Below are 16,001 nucleotides of genomic sequence, written 5' to 3' on the forward strand. Positions count from 1 at the left end.
TGTGGGAAGAAACTGGAGCAGCCGGAGAAAAACCACATGGTCACAGGGAAATCGTACAAACTCCACACAGACAGCACCCGTTGTCAGGTCTCTGGCACAGTAAGGCAGCAGCTCTACCGCTGCACCACTATGCCGCCCTCGTGCTGTGTGATGAGTGTTTGATGGCACTGGCTGGAGGTTAAAAGGATGAGAGGATATCTCAGTGAAATTTACAAAATAGTGAAAGGCCTAAATAGAGTGGGCATGGAGAGGATGTTTCCACTAGTGGGAGAGTCTAGGACCAGAGGGCACAACCTCAGAATTAAAGGACATTCCTTCAGAAAGGAAATGTGAAGGAATTTCTTTATCTGAACGCTGGTGAATCTGTCCAATTCATGGCCACAGATGGCAGTGGAGGCCATCTTTGGGTATTTTTAAAGTTCTTGGTTAATAAGGGTGACAAAGGTTTTTGGTGGAAGGCAAGGGAATGGGGTTGATAGAGAAAGGTAAATCAGCCATGATTAAATGGCAGAGTAGACTCAATGGGCCGAATGACCTCATTCTACTCCTATGACTTATGAACATGATCTATGACAAAATATGTGTAAATTCTACAAGACAATGAAGATTAAAAAACTGCAAAAAAAAAAGTTGAAAAAAAGTTTGGTGCAAAACTCAAGTCCGCGGTAATGCACAAGGTGGTCAGTAGCATTCTGTTGCTGAGGTAGTATTAAGGTTATTTAGGCCTATTCATGAACCTGAAGGAAAAGAGCAGTGAGAATAGGGCATGACCTGGATGATGGGGATCCTTGAAGATAGATGTGTTTATCCCGAAGCAGTGCTTCATCTAGATGCTTTTGGTGATGAGGAAGGCTGTGCCTGTGATGGACTGCTCTTTGTCCACACTTCTCTGAAGCCTTTTGTCGTCCTGTGCATTGGAACAGGATTTCCTGCAAATTGTCTCACCGATTAAGAAGCAATTTACAGTGGCCAATCAACATACCAACCTGCATGTCTTTCTGACCTGGGAGAAAACAGACACACTCAGAGGAAACCCATACGATCACGAGGAGAACGTGTCAACTCCACAAAGACAGTACATGAGAGAAACAGCTTGAAGCGGCAACAGAAAGATAATTGCAAGAATTATTTCTGGGACTAAATGGAAGGATTAATGACAAGAACCTTGGCTACTTCAGTAGAAATGAAGGACCTCATACTGTTAAGGTTTGCTTCCACTCATGAATACATCTAACTATATTCAAGACTGAATGCAGGGTTAAGCTTTTCTTAACTAGTTATAAGAAAGATCTGACTCAGATTGGTTTTGTCTTACTATACTTCAAGACAGAAAGCAAAAAAGCTTTTTCATTTCCGAGACTGATTAAATTTTAATTCCAAGTGCTTTCATGTCGCTCTTCAGTGCTGTATTTACACTGAGCCATGTTCAACCAGAGCAAACAAGAGAAATGTGGGAGAAAACAGATTGAATTGAGAAGTAAATGGTATTAGGCAAACAGGTGTTTTGGCAGAGGAGAGAGGGAGTGAAGGTTTAAAGTAAGGAACTGATACCTAGAAATAGGTTAAGAAAGAACTGCAAATGCTGGAAAAATCAAAGGTAGACACAAATGCTGGAGAAACTCAGCATGTGAGGCAGCATCTATGGTAGACAAAAATGCTGGAGAATATGCTGGATCATATATCACCCGCTGAGTTTCTCCAGTATTTTTGTCTACCCTAGAAATAGGTTTCACTCTTTATTTGATGCACTTAATCAACATTGCACCGAGTGCTAACATCTATCTATTTTCCAGCAAATAAATGTGAGCTTGGCCAAGCAGATATATAAAACAATAAGCGTGGCTTCCACCCAGAATCGTGCAGAGATGGGGACCTTCACAGTCCCGAGCGGATCATACATAGCTTAGTTTATTATTATCATAATGTGTACTGAGGTACAGTGAAAAGCTTCTGTTTGTCTGTTATACAAAGAAGACAAACTCTAGATGAATACATTCAAGCCACCCACAGTGCATAGATAAAGGGTAAAGGGCACAAATTTTCATATAAGATATAATATTACAGTACGATATAGTCCTATTAAAGATAGTTCAAAGGTCATGAGGTAGATAAGAGGTTGCGAGCTGGCGAGAAGAACGCTCGGTTGTCTGATAACAGCTGGGAAGAAACTGTCCCTGAATCTTGAGGTATGTGTTTTCAAACTTCTGTACTACTTGCCTAATGGGAGAGGGGAGAAGAGGGAGTGACAGCGTGAGGCTTGCCCTTGATTATACTGGCAGCGTGGTGTAGATGGTGTCAATGGAAAGGCGGTTGATTTGTGTGCTGGTCTGGGCTGTGTCCAGAACTCTCTGCAATTTCTTGCAAAGCAGGAAACAGCTGCAAACAATTCTCAGCAAATTGGTCCAGGGAGGATGACAACTCTTGAAGGTGCACTCTCCATGGCAGGCATGGAGGAAGGCTGAGGGAGTGCGTTCTTAGATCGAGGTGAAAGAGACCCAGACATTCTCACTAATGATAAATTCCAGGAGGAGATTCTGTGCATCAAGAAGGGCTGGGACCCAGGAGGTAGACACAACAGTTTCCTTCAAGTCTGATAATCCCCACTCCTATGAACATCAACATCATCATCGGAGGTCACTCAAAACGAGTATGACTGTCTTCTCCATAGGGTCGTCTACTTGTGGGTCTGCAGATGTCTCTGGAGGCCAATCTTTGGTGCAATGCGGACAGTGGAGACTGGCGGTGGTTGGTAGTTGTCGAGCCCCCTTCTCTCTCTCCTTACGGTGCTGTCGCTTTGTCTCTGCAACACGGCGTAGTTCAATTTCCAAGTGTAGCTCCTTCCTACACGGATTTCCTCCTGGAACACCTGTCCAGTGCAATGTGCTCCCAGTTGCTTGATGTGATGTAGAATTTCATCAGACCGTTCTTGATGTTGTCCTTGAAGCGTTTCTTTGGAACCTTCCTTCAATTGAGAGTACAGGATTTGTTTAGGGAGGCGTGTGTTGGACATGCGGATGACATGGCCAGTCCATCCAAGTTGGTGCTGCATTATTGTGGTGGTGATGCTGTTCATGTTGGCTTCCTCCAAAACGCTGATGTTGGTGCGTTTGTCCTCCCAGCTGATCTTCAGAATCTTTCGTATTGTTCCAGGGCTCTCAGGTGCCTGCTGTAGGTGGTCCATGACTTGGCTCCATACAACAGGGTGGAGAGGACAACAGCTCTGTAGACCCGCATTTTTGTTTGAGCCTTTAGGCCTCGGTCTTTAAAGACTCGTTTCCTGAGTCTGGTGTAGGCTCCGCTGGCACAACTCAGGCGATGGTTGACATCAGTCGATGTCAGCTTTTGAGGAAAGAATGCTGCCAAGGTTGGGGAAGTGGTCAACATTTTCAAGAGTGGTGTTGTCCACTTTTATAGTGAGCTCGGTAGACGGCTGGTTGGGTGGAGGTTGATGTAGGACCTGGGTCTAATTGATATTTAAGGCTAGGCCCATTGCTCTGTATGCCTTGGCAAAGGCATTCAGGAAGCCCTGGAGATCTTCTGCAGAGTTTGCTGCAATGGCGCAGTTGTCGCGTACTGAAGCTCCTTGATGGCGGTGTTACTGACTTTGCTCTTGGCCTTCAACCTACTAAGGGTGAAGAGCCCACCGTCAGTTCTATAGAGGATTGGGATCCCTGTGGCAGCTCTTCACCAATGAGGTGAAGTATGGCAGCAATGAAGACGACCACCAGGGTGGGTGCGATGATGCATCCCTGTTTGACCCCTGTTTCCACAGTAAAGCGCTCGGACTCAGCATGTTGAAAAATACGCCGCAACCTAACTGAGGCCTCGAGTACACGGGGACTACTCTCGAGCATGAAGGAGAGTTACAAAGACCTCCTAGGACCTCGTGTCGACCATGCTGCCAGTATGAGTCAAGGGAAAACTCTTCTAAACTCACCAATTAGGTTGCCTTTAGATAGAGCTCTAGGGGCTAGTTGAATCAAGGGATATGGGGAGAAGGCAGGCACGGGTTACTGATTGTGGATGATCAGCCATGATCACAATGAATGGCGTTGCTGGCTCAAATCGGCGAATAGCCTACTCCTGCACCTATTGTCTATGTTTCTATGTCCTCTGCTTCTTGTTTCCCCCAATCTTGATAAAAGACATTGAGCATTCACCTTATCTATTCCCCTAATGATTTTAAGATCACTCCATAGCCTCCAGCACTCATAAACTCTACCAATTTTATGCTCCCCACATTCACCTTAACTTTCCTCTTTTAAGGTAAAATCAACTTCTTTGATTGAGTTCTTTGATGAGTTGTTTGGTCACCTAAACTAAATTCTCTTTGCATGCTTCATCGTCAACTTTTGCTGCATTATTCTCCTGTGAGGTGCCTGAAAATGCCATGTTTTAATAAAGCTCCTATGTCAATTGTTATATTGTCCACTTCCAATTAGTAGCAAAAGGACACAAAGTACTGGAGCAATTTATCGGATCAGGCAGCACCTCAGGAGAACATGGACAGGTGATGTTTTGGGTCGAGACACTTCTTCAGAGTACTGTCTACTTGATACAGAATACCTGTGCAGGAGTCAAACTGTCCTTGGATTTAAAGCTTACAATTTCCTTATTTAATAGTATCTCCATGACCAATTAGCATGACAATTAATAATCCAGAAAGCAATGAACAGCAGGAGGACAGAAATATACTGTAAGGGTTCCATAAAAGAAGTGCAATAAAATAGCTTGTAAGGGACATTGAGATGAATACATAAAGCCATTTCAAGATAAAAGAAAGTCAAGGGTAATGGGTGTACGTAAAAAAAGCAAATGGGAGGCAATTTTGCTAATGAAAATAAGGAAATGCAGACTCCATGAAGAATTACTGCCTGTCAGTCTTCATGCTGGGGGGTGGGGATAATTTACCTGGTCTTTCAAGGAAATTAATAATGAATCAAGGCGTGGACTTTACTGATGTTAACTTTGGCAATGAATCGTGTCAGCAAAATTAATGAAACAATGATCATAAAAAGAAGCAGTTACCCTCATGTCATTGAAAATACAATAATCATCTGTCAAGCATCTTTATTCCCTGTCCCTAAATGTGGCTAGTTTCATTACCTTCACCTGTCATTGAATTCACTCATAATCATAATCATACTTTATTAGCCAAGTATGTTTTGCAACATACGAGGAATTTGTTTTGCCGTAGTCGTACCAATAAAAAGCACCAAAACACACAAAGTACATTTTAACATAAACATCCACCACACCACAGCGACTCCTCCACATTCCAAATCACTGGATGGATTTAAGAGAGAGTTAGATAGAGCTCTAGGGGCTAATGGAATCAAGGGATATGGGGAGAAGGCAGGCACGGGTTATTGATTGGGGACGATCAGCAATGATCACAATGAATGGCGGTGCTGGCTCAAAGGCCGAATGGCCTCCTCCTGCACCTATTTTCTATGTTTCTATGTTTCTATGTTTCCTCACCGTGATGAATTTCAATCTCTTCCCTTTTGGTTTTCCGCGGTCAGGGCCCTCGAGCCTTCTGTTGTCAGGACAATCTTGACTCCCGTAGCCGGAGGCGGGCCCTCTGTGTCGGGGCGATCAAGCTCCTGCATCGGGGGGGGGGGGGGGGAAATCACCACTCTCCTGCACTAGGTTGCGGGTAGTCGAAACCTTCTGCGACTGGAGCTTCCCAACATCGGTCTCTACCTGAGACTGCGAGCTCGTTGATGTTGGAATCCGCAGGTTGGAGTATCGATCCCAGGCAAGGGATCGGCTCCGATGGTAAGTTCACATCTCCGCGGTGGGGCTCAAAGTCAGTCCCGAGCAAGGCCGCCAGCTCCATGATGTTTGGCCGCAGAGCAACCGGAGATCCGATCCGGAAGACAATCGCATCTCCGGCAAGGTAAGAGATTGAAAAAAAGTTTCCCCCAACGCCCTCCCCCACCCCCACATAAAACAAACCAGAGAACATTAACACATACTTTAAAAACATACCAAAAATAACAAAAAAGACGAAAAAACAGACAGACCGTTGATGGCTGCCATCACTGACGGCGCCACCCGGTGGTATACTTCTGCTGTTGAATCATTTATTTTCATTTCCTAACAATTACTAACGTGAAGATAATCCATGCTGAGAATGATGTTTGCTCTGATTTTCTCTCTGCCGTTCCTATTTTGGGACAGCGCTGTATCTAATATGGGTTCAGTAGTTGGCTGAGGGGATTGAAGGAGTATCGCCTCATTGCCCACATGGGTGCTTTGTGTCAATTGAGTGGTAAACAGGCAAAACCTGCAATGGTTTCTCCTTCATCTTACTCAATATTATCTCTTTCTCTGACAGTGCTGCTGGACTGTATGCAAATTTGTGCCACATTTCTCCATGTTGTTTAGTTTGAGTTTAGTTTAGTTTGGAGATACAGCATGGCAATAGGCCCTCTGGCCCACCGAGTCCACACCGCCCATTGATCACCCATTCATGTTATTTCTGTGAAACCACTTTTTCATCTACTCCCTACATACTAAGGGGAATTTACAGAGGCCGATTATTCTTAAACTGTACAAACCGGCACATCTTTGTGATGTGGGAGGAAATTGGAGCACCTGGAGGTAATCCATGCAGTCATAGGGATAACGTGCAAACTCCACACGGATAGCACCCAAAGTTAGGATCAACACCTGGTCTCAGGCACAGTGAAGCCGCAGCTCTAATAGCTGTGCCACTGTTACATTTCTCTGTGTTGCATTTCTCTATGTTGCATTTCATTACATTGCATTTCTCCAAGTTGCATTTCTCTATGCTATAACTGTGACCAGGCTTCAAAAAGTATTTTAAGGATTGAGTTCTCTGAGGTTTGTCCTGAGGTAGTGGTGCGAGCAACGTTAGCAGGGCCAATGGGGTTGTCACTCTGCCTTTTTGAACTGGAGACATGCTGGAGTAACTCAGCGGATCAAGTCAGGCAGCGTCTCTGGAGAGAAGGAATAGGTGACATATCGGGTCGAGACCCTTCTTCAGGCTGAGAGTCAGGGAAGACTTGGTGTATCTTCAGTGTAAACCAGCGCCTGCAGTTCCTTCCTACACTTCTTGAACTCCTGGGGTCCTGGTGAAGGAAGCCCAGGGGAGAGATTTCCAGGATTTAGAAGATGAAGAACCAACAATATTTCCACATCAGGACTGCATGCGACCAGGAGGGATATCTGAAGGTGACGGTGTTCCTGTGCATCTGCTGCCCTTGTCCTTCTTGGTCATTGAGGTCATGGGCACTGGGGGGTTGCTGTTAGTGTAGCCTGATCAAGTAACGCAGCATACAATATGTCCACAATGTGTCAATGTGGTGGAGTGAACATGTTAGTTGATCGTGGAGGTCCTGTAAATCAGGTTGATTGTTCCTGGATGGTGTCCAGCTACTGTAATGATGTTGGAGCTCCACTCATCAAGACACATGGAGAGTATTCCATCGTGTTCCTGACTTGCACCCTGTGGATGGTATCAGGAGGAGAGGCACTTAACCAAGGACCTGACTTGATCTTCTATTGCACTGTGTGGTAGATCAGGGGCAGCACAGTAGCACAGTGGTAGAGTTGCTGCCTTACAGCGCCAGAGACCTGGGTTCGATCTTAACTATTGGTGTTGTCTGTATGGAGTATGTACTTTCCCCCTGTGACCGCATAGGTTTTCTCCCAGTCCTCTGGTTTCCTCGTGCATTCAAAAGACGTGCAGGTTTACAGGTTAATTGGCTTCTATAAATTGTCCCAAGTGTGTAGGATAGAACTAGAGAACGGGTGATTGCTGGTCGGTGCAGACTCAGTGGGCTGAAGAGCCTGTGCAGACTCAGTGGGCTGAAGAGCCTGTTTCCACACTGTATCTCTAAAGCTAAAACTAAAACTAAATGTGTCTAGTCCAGTTACACTCCTGGTTAATGGTGATCTCAAAGCATTGATGGCAATCCCATTTATTGTCAATGATAGGTAGTTCCACCCTCTCTTGGTGGAGATGCCAATTGCCTGGTTATGGTGTGGCATTAATGTTACCTGCCACTCACCTACCTTGCCAGAATGTTAAAAAACAACAGGACTCAAGGTGCTGTAGTAACTCAGCACGTCAGGCAGCACCTCTGGAGAACATGGATAGGTGACCTTTTAGGTCAAGAAGCTTCTTCAGACTCTGTCTGAATGTTTGGTAGCTCTTGCACCAGGCAGGCATGGTCTGCTTCAGTTGTTGTGGAGCCGTGAACAGAACTGAACACTGCAATCATCAGCTGAAACCTTCACATCTCACGTCGTGGTAAGAAGAGCATCAGCTGGAGATTGTTGCACATATGAAGGTTCTTATTTTGTGAGCACCTGATGCAAACTGTTGCAATATGTTGGGATGTGTGGGCATCATTTCCACGCTGTTCCTGAATTAACTCGGCTTTAAACCCTCGCAGACACTTCCAGGATCAGGCATTTCCCTAATTTTCCTCCCGGCTTCAGGTTTCAGCAACAGCTCAGACCTGCATTTCACAGCTTTTAATTCCCACTCTGTTTTCTCTCCCTCTCTAATCTCTTTAATCTCACTTAAAGTTCCATCTTTTGTCAAAACCCAGCGCCAGTCTCTTCCAGTCATCTGGTGTACTGGGACAGTCCATCACAACATCTCCATTCACCCATTGAGACCTCTTCTTGTGCTTCCTCTTCACCCTTGCTCTTCCCCGTCTGCCTTTCTTAAAAGGCTGCTGAACAAACGGGCTACTGCAAACAGCAGTAGTTGTATTTTTATTAACATCCTCCAGACTAGTTCCTTCCTTGCTTGCATGGTTCAGAATGATTTAAAAAAAACCTGGGAAGCATTTTTTGGTGAGAATAAAATGCAGACATGACATCATTTTATCAGGTGATCATTTGAGCTGTAGACACTCGTCACTGGTCGTTGTTGGTTTTCGGTGTGATCCTCTGAGGTGGAAGGGGGTCGTGCTCATTCACGGACCAATTTGCAAGAGACCATCCTCGAGTAAAACATACATGGTCGAAGCCAGTCTTCAACATAGTCGAAGGAGTTCGAAGGAGGTCTTCTTCATAGTCGAGGGAGGTCTTCAACATAGTCGTAGGAGGTCGTACACATAGTCGTGGAAGGTTGTAGGTCACCGCGACCTTGATTTTTTTTTTAGTCGCCAGAGATCGCGGTGGAGGTCGCCCAAGTGGGAGAGGCCCTTAAGTCTAACAATGTGCGATGGGTTATACGTTATATTTAATTCAGTGATTCAATGATAATTTATTGTCACATATATTTAAGTACAGTAAGATGCTTTGTTTTGCAAACAGCCTACTAAAATCATGCAGCGGACCTCACCTAGGCAGCACACAAACAATCGTCACGTTTCTGGCACTGACAAAGTTACAAATGTTCACTACCTTCTACCTTCTAGCTGCAGGTCCCCCCTTTGTTCTCAATACCCCCCCGCAGGGACATCATTCTCAGCAAGCCCCCCCCCACGCTAGGTACCCTTCGTTCTCGGCAGCCCCCGCCTGGTAGCTTCTGGCAGCCCTTCTCACTCTCAGCGGCGCGGTTCCCACAACGCTCTCGACGGTTTAGTTTAGAGAAACGACATAGAAATAGGGTTTGGCCCACTGAGCCCATGCTGCCCATTGATCACCCATTCACACTAGTTTTATATTATCTCACTATATCACTCTCTATACACAAAGGGGTAATTTTACAAGAGGCCATCTAATCTACAAGGCTGCACATCCTGGTGATGATTAGATTAGATTAGATTTGTTTGTGATGACAGAGGAAGCCAGAGCTCCTGGAGGAAGCCCATGTGGTCACAGGGAAAGAAGGTGCAAACTCCACAGAGACAGCACCTGAGGTCAGGATTGAACCTGGCTTCCTGGCACAGGGAGAGGGCAGCTTTACCAGCTGCACCACTGTGCCACCCAAATAAATGCCGGCCCAAATCCCCAAAACGGAATAAAGGAGAACAAAATTAGTGTGAAGCGAATTCAATTCTTGTCATGAATGCAGGTTGAATGGGTAATTGGCTAAGTTCCAGCCAGCTTCTGGAACCAGGTAGTTGGGTGAGTTTTAAACTTTACTTTAGATTTTAGAGATACAACGTGGAAACAAGCCCTTCGGCCCACCGAGTCCATGCTGACCAGCGATCCCCCCCTACACTAACACTAGTCCTACAGACAAGGGATAATTTACAATTTTACCGAAGCCAATTAACCTACAAACTTATACGTTTTTGCAGTGTGGGTGGAAACTGGAGCACCCGGAGGAAACCCACGCGGTCCTGGGGAGAACATACAAACTCATTACAGACAGCACCCATAGTCAGGATAGAACTCGGGCCTCTGCAGCTGTGAGGCAGCATCTCCACCACTGTGCCGCCCCCAATAGTTACTACGAGGGGTTGTAATGCTTATTAAACTCCCCCATTCCCCCCATTCCCCCCATCCCCCCCCCCCCCCCCCCCCCCCCCCCCCCCGCTACCTTGCTGGTGAAGTTTGGGGAAACCACTAACGGCTGTGTGCCTGCTTCTATTGAAGTGAGGAGACGATACCTGCTTTTCAAAACAGCAGTGATTTATAGCCACTGTGTCCCGACCACAAAATATAGCCAAGGGCACCAGGCAGAATTTCTTCTGCTCCACAGATCTCATTACTTCATGGTTCTAAACTCCACTAAGTGCAAGAGGAGGCCATCCATATATCTGCCTGAAAACACTCACGCTGTCATCTAGAGAGTAATGATTAATTCAGGCAAGGCCATTTGCATTGCTGGGAGGATTATGTAATATTCTGCTGGCTACAGTGAGGAATGTAATTTTGCCTCAATAAGGACACATTTTAATACTTAAAGAGAATTATGAAAATTGAAATTTGGAGTAATATTGGTTCTGCTGTGAGTATATAGGTCAAGAAAAGATCAGCTGTACAACAGCTCAGCATCTGATGCACTACCTCAGGAATTAGAAAAAAATCTAGGGCTGAGCAAACCTCAGGGCAAATTTCTAGAGTAGAGTGTCACCACAAGGTTGCCAAAGCCACGCATTTCATTCCCAAGCAATGATGGAAAAAACTCTTGATATTCCTGCCACAGTGAGCGGCACATTGATGTATGGTAGTGTTGCTGCCATTGAATGTAGGAGGAAACCGGAGCACCTGGAAGAAACCCAAATGGTCACAGGGAGAACATACAAACTCCATGCAGCTCAGTGGCACAACAGTCTCTGGTTGGGAAGAGCCGATCCTGGACTCACCTTGACTTTGACTTTGTCCCTTACCATCTGGACGCCCGCAGCAACGGCTGTGGAGGGTGGAGGTCCCGACCACGGGGGAAAATGGAGGAGGACTGGCCAAGCTCTGTGCCTTCCACCACAGTGATGAATGCTGTGGTGGATGTTTGTGTAAAATGTTTATTGTGGTTGTGTTCTTTATTACTGTACTGCTGCTGGCAACCCAAATACCACCGACCTTGGTTGTGTGGCAATTAAATTATATCAAATTAAATTATATCAATCAGTAGAGTTACAGCGCCAGAGATCCGGGTTTGATCCTAACTACGGGTGCTGCCTATACGGAGTTTGTACATTTTCCCTGTGACCGCATGGGTTTCCTTCAGGTGCTCTGCTTTCCTTCCACACTCCAAAGATGTACAGGTTTGTAGGTTATTTGGCTTTGGTACAAACTGTAAATTGTCTTTAATGTATAGGGTAGTGCTAGTGTACAGGGTGATCACTGGTCGGCACGGACTCGGTGGGTCGATGGTCTGTTTCCGTGCTGTGTCTCTAAAGTCTAAAGAGTGTTTCAAAGATGACGTATGAAGTGTAGGTGAATATACCTACATAGAACATAGGAGAGTGCAGTACCACAGCAGGCCCTTTGGCCCACAATGTCTGCACCGAACATGATGCCAAGACGTATCTGCCTGCACATAATCCATATCCTTCCATTGCCTGCAAATCCATATGCCTAGCCATAAGTCTCTTAACTGCCACTATCCAATCTGCCTCAACCACCACTCCTGGCAACATGTTGCAGGCACTCACACTTAGTCCTCTCACTTTAAAACTGTGCCATCTGATATTTGATTTTTTTCATCCTGGGAAAACGTTTCTGATGGTCTACCCAATCTATGCCTTTCATAATTTTATACACTTCTATCAGCTCTCTCCTCAACCTCACGCATTCCCAGGAAAACAATCTCAGTCTGTCAAACCTCTCCCTGTAGGCAATACCCCCAAATCCAGGCATCATTCCAGTAAACCTCTACTGCACCCTCTCCAAAGCCTCCACATCCTACCTATAACGGGGCGACCTGCACTGCACACAAAACTACCTAATCAAAGTCTAAAGCTGCATCATGATTTCTGGACTTATGCAATGCCTCGACCAATGAAGGCAAGCATACCATATGCATTATTTAACACTCTATCTACTTGTGTTGCCACTTCTATACATGGAAATAGTGTCTGTATGCTGGTCACCTGCTTGAGTTTATGGATTCAATAATGATTTATTGTGATGGAACTTCATGGAGAGGGGGTAGACTGGCATTTAGTCAGAACCCAGCAGCACTCGTGTGAAGTATGCTTGACCTGTTATTATCAACCCAAACATGAATAACGACTGCTTGATTCCTGAAGAGTTATGAATGGAACAGAACATATTGGAGACTTACTTTCATCTGACCTGACGAAGCGATTGTACAGCTGTGGGTTTCTTTATGATGCTTATGGTTCTACTAATGGCCTTCCGTGACCACAATCAACTCCGAACTTAGAATGAGTCCAGGGATGTTTTCTCAAACATTATGCAGATGGTCCAACTAGAGGATAGAACGCATGACCCCCTATCGGGAAATTAGGCTGGACAAGTGATTGAAGTGTCAATGGGGAAACACTTTAGCGATCATCATTCTATTAGTTTTAATAGTTATAGAACTTAAATCTTAATTGGAGCAAGGCAGATTTTGAAGCTATAACTTACAAAGGTTGATTTAGGGACAGGCTGTTTGTAGGTAAAGTGATGCGTGGCCAGTGGAAGGTTTTTAAAAGTGAGATAGAAGAGTTCAGGGACAGCATGTTCCTTTAGCGTTCTGGGCAAGGCTGGCAGGATTACGCAACACAATGATGAGGCATTGGTTAGGAAAAGGACAGATGTCTATGTCAGATAGAGGGAGTGAATTCTTTGAGTTGTATAAGAAATTTAGGAGCACTTATGAGGGAAGTCAAGAGGGAAGAAAGAGAACATGAGACAAATAAGATAAAGGAGAATCCCAAGAGATTTTATAAGCACACTGAAAACAATAGGGCAACTAGGGAATAATATTCATTTAACACCTCGCCCATCTATGTGGAGTCCTGGGCAAGATATTTCTTGGCTGTAGGAACCGCAGAGAGGGGTGTGGAAGCTAAAGGATTAAGGGAAATGAATATTGATATGTTGGAGCAAGTCCACATTATAGCAGAGCAAGTGCTGGCAGTCTTAAGACACATTAAGGTGGGTAAATTCCTGGGGACTGATGAAATATATCTTATGATATTGTGGGAATATAGGGTTGATATTGCAGGGGCCTTGGCAGAGATGTTTGCATCATCTTTCTCTATGGGTAAAGTATCAAGACACACCAGCTAGGGAATGGTAGCACAGTGGTAGAGATGCTTCTTTACAGCGCTAGAGACCGCGGTTCAATCGTGACTATGGCTGCTATCTGTACGGAGCTTGTATGATCGCCCTGTAACCATGTGGGTATTCCCCGGGTGCTTCGGTTTCCTCCCACACTCCAAAGACGTACAGGTTGTAAGTCAATTGGCTTCGGTAAAGATTGTAAATTGTCCCTCGTGTGTAGGATAATGTGCTGGTCAGCACGGACTTGGTGGGATTCTGCACTCAACTCTATCTCTCTATCTCTTAACTAAACTAAACTAAACTAAACTATAGGAGGTAGACAAAAATGCTGGAGAAACTCAGCGGGTGCGGCAGCAACTATGGAACGAAGGAAATAGGCAACGTTTCGGGGAGAAATCCTTCTTGAGACTGATGTAGGGTGGGTGGGGGGGGGGGGGAGAAAAAAGGAAGAGGAGGAACCAGAGGGCTGAAGGAGAGCTGAGAAGGGGAGGAGACAGTAAGGGCTACCTGAAATTGTAGAAGTCAATGTTCATACCGCTCGGGTACAAGCTGCCCAAGCGAAATATAAGGTGCTGCTCCTCCAATTTCCGGTGGTCCTCACTCTGGCCATGGAGGAGGCCCAGGACAGAAAGGTTGGATTCGGAATGGGAGGGGGAGTTGAAGTGCTGAGCCACCAGGAGATCAGGTTGGTTATTGCGGACCAGGTTGGTGAGCCTTGCATCAGTTACTTGAAAGGTACTGGAGGGGATTCTGAGGCAAAGGAACTACCGACATTCAGAGAGTTAAGCATTGATTAGGGATAGTCAGCATGCATTTGTGCATGGGGAATCGTGTCTCACAAATGTTATTGAATAATTTTGAAGAGATGATGGTGGAGATTGTTGCAGGCAGGGTAGAGGACTGTCGACATAGGCTTATTTTGTAATGGTTTGACAAGGTCCTACATGGTAGGCTAGTCTGGAACATTAGGTTACATGAGACCCAGAGTGAGATGGCCAAGTGGATACAAAATTGGCTTGTTAGGAGTAGGATAGTGGTAGTGGAGGGTTGCTATTCAAAATAGATTAGTGTCCAGTGTCTAGTGTTGTTCCACAGGGATCGGCGTTGAGCCCACCGTTGTTTGTCATCTATATTAACAATTTACATGACAATTTTGTTAGGTTTGCTGATGACATCAAAATTGTTGGTGTAATAGACAGTGAGAAGATTATTTAAGATTACTAGTGGATTGAGAAGATTTCGGGAAGTGTGCCAAGGAATGCCAGATAGAATTTAACTTGGATAAGAGTGAGGTGTAACTTGGTAAGTTAAACCAAGGCAGGACTTACATAGTAAATAGCACAGCCATGGAGAGGATTGTAGAACAGATGGAGCTGAGAGTACATCATTCTCTGAAAGTGGAGATGTGAGTAGAAAAAGGTGTTTGGCACACACCTTGATTGGTCAAGGCACTGAATAGAGGCACTGGGAGGACATATTGCAAATGTACCAGTCATTGGAGAGGCTACCCTTGAAGTAATATGTACAGTTCTGGTCCACGGTTCTTTGAAAGGATGCAGAAAAAGTTCACAAGGTGTTACCGGGACTGGGAGATTTAAGTTATGAAGAGAGGCTGGATAGGCTGAGACATTTTTTCCATGGAGCCTTGTGGTGAACTTATAGAGTTTAGTTTATTGTCAATTGTACTGAGGTACAGTGAAAAACCTTTGTTGCATGCAAAACAGTCAGCGGACAGACTTAACATGATTACAATCGAGCCATCTACAGTGTACATATACATGATAATGGGAATGATGTTTAGTGCAAGATAAAGTCCAGTAAAGTCTGATTATTGTATTGTATTGTATTGTATATCTTTATTGTTATTTACCTGAGTACTCACATACCCAGAGGAAACAAAAAAACGTTACTCAAATCAGTGTGCAGTAAAAAATAAATAGAAATAAAAATACATATATCATGAACAAGTTTAACACTACTCTCAACTAAACATCAACAGGCGTTCCGATCGGCAGCGGCACGACAGTGGCTCTGTCCAGGTTGGTGGTTGGTGCGCGATACTTTGGCAGGGGGCAAAGTCCGTTTAACAGTCTTATAGCCTGCGGGAAGAAGCTGAGGAGCATCCTGCTGGTTTTGCAGCTAATGCTCCTGTACCTCTTCCCAGATGGCAGGATGGAGAATATGTGATGCGATGGGTGGTAGGGGTCTTTGATGATGGAGATGGCTCTGTTGATACATCTCTTCCTGTATATGTCCAGCAGGAAAGGGAGTGGAGCACCAATAATCCTGCTGGCGGTCTTCACAATCCTGTCAAGTTGGTGCCGTTCGTACGCCTTGCAGCTCCCGAACCAGGAAGTGATGCCGTTGGTTAATGTGTTCTCGAT

The sequence above is a fragment of the Amblyraja radiata genome, chromosome 10 (genome assembly GCF_010909765.2).
Source record: "Amblyraja radiata isolate CabotCenter1 chromosome 10, sAmbRad1.1.pri, whole genome shotgun sequence".
In the NCBI taxonomy this organism is placed as follows: domain Eukaryota; kingdom Metazoa; phylum Chordata; class Chondrichthyes; order Rajiformes; family Rajidae; genus Amblyraja; species Amblyraja radiata.